This window comes from Pteropus vampyrus, unplaced genomic scaffold (genome assembly GCF_000151845.1).
Source record: "Pteropus vampyrus isolate Shadow unplaced genomic scaffold, Pvam_2.0 Scaffold2, whole genome shotgun sequence".
Taxonomy (NCBI): domain Eukaryota; kingdom Metazoa; phylum Chordata; class Mammalia; order Chiroptera; family Pteropodidae; genus Pteropus; species Pteropus vampyrus.
In genome coordinates this window covers 33,800,356-33,801,980 of record NW_011888783.1, presented here as the reverse complement: position 1 = coordinate 33,801,980, position 1,625 = coordinate 33,800,356, and the positions used below count along the sequence as shown (strand labels likewise).

At 51.0% G+C, this 1,625-nt stretch overlaps 1 pseudogene; it reads left to right on the top strand.

Moving 5' to 3' along the window:
* Positions 1-490: 490 nt before the first annotated feature.
* Positions 491-1,625, top strand: part of LOC105292178 — a 50,048-nt pseudogene continuing 48,913 nt past the window's right edge.

Here is a 1,625-nt window from a genome sequence, read left to right as displayed (position 1 = left end):
AGGAAGGCTTCATAGATGGGGAGAAATATGAGTTAATGTGAATTGGTAGAGAGAGCAGAGGAGATCTTGCAAAATGAAGGATTACAAAGGCAGTCTAGTCATGGCATAGGAAGTGAATAGACCACACTGATGGTGATTGTGGGATCCAGTGGCCAGGAGCCATATGTGAGATGTGGACTTGGCACAAATATAAAAAAATAAATGAAGTCTATAGAGGGGCTTAGTGTGGGCTTTTTATGGAAATTGCGTCTCTCGAATTTCCAAATGGGGGCATTGGTTTGATGGCATGTGCTGCATTTAAAACCTGTTGAGCTCGACAGCCCATCCTATCTCCCCGGCAGATCTCGCTCCACGGCTTAGCAAAGGAAGCAGTGCCTCAACTCTGCTTCTGAAATCTGTGATCACTGAGGACATCGAATTAGAAAATGTCCTTGATCCTGACGGTTTCTACGAGCTCAAAAGCCAACCCCTAGCACTATAGCTAAGGAGGATCCTAGACCCTGCCATGTCATTATCTTCTTCATTGTAGGTCTTGCTGCAGCAGCAGCTAATGTGGGCCCAGGCCCAGGCCCAGGAGAGGCATGAGTGTCAGGGACAGCCTCTCCCTTCCCCAGTCCTGCACTTGTCTCTCCTGCCATCTCTGTGGTTGGTGTCTCTGCTGGGGGCCACGCATTGGGCCATTCTCCCCTTGCTCAGGTGCCCAGAGAGGTGCTCAAGGTGCAGACCCATCTGTAGAACCCAAGACACTACACCTGAAGCAGGTGCCCCAGCAGCAGGTAAAACAGTACCCGTCCACCACACTTGGGCCACAACTGGCTTACCAGACCCTCACTCGACCATGGGGGCTGCTAGTGCCCAGCTGCTCCTTGCCCCTGAGGCTACCCATGTTACTGGCCCCATAAGCAGCACCCCTAAAAGCCTCATGTAACTACTCATCATTGGGTCAAGCTCAGAGAAGACTGATGATGTTATTGATGAGATCATCAGCCTGGAGTCCAGTTACAACAATGAGATGCTCAGTTATCTGCCAGGAGGCACTGTGGGGCTGCAGCTCCGCAGCACGCTGTAAATGTCAGGGAATCCTTTTGATGCGTACAATAGTCAGGGCGTGGCCTCACCCGCCATCACTGTCAGCAACTCCTGCCCAGCTGAGCTATCAGACACCAAACGGGAGATCTCTGAGAGGGAGACCAAGACCCTTTTGAAGAAATGGCAGAAGGACAATCACAACCTAATTGAAAATTACAGGCAATTCAACATTAATGACAGGATCAAGGAGCTGTGCACCCTCACACCCAAGTCCAGTGACCTCGAGATGTGCTAGAACAAGAACACCATCATGGAAGTGTCGGTGGATTATATCCACAAGTTTTAGAAGTAGCAGTGTTCCAAGGACCTGGAGAACCAGCAGCAGTCCCTAGAGCAAGCCAACCACAGCCTGCAGCACCATATGAATTCAAAAGCTCAAACTTCCAGCCCAGATCCATGGTCTGCTGGTCCCTCTCATCCCAGGGCTGGTCTCCCTGGCCACAACTTCGGCCTCTGACAGCCTCAAGCCAGAGCAACTGAACGTTGAGGAGGAGGTCACGGCCTTTCCCTCAACAAATTCCCATGCAAGCATTCCA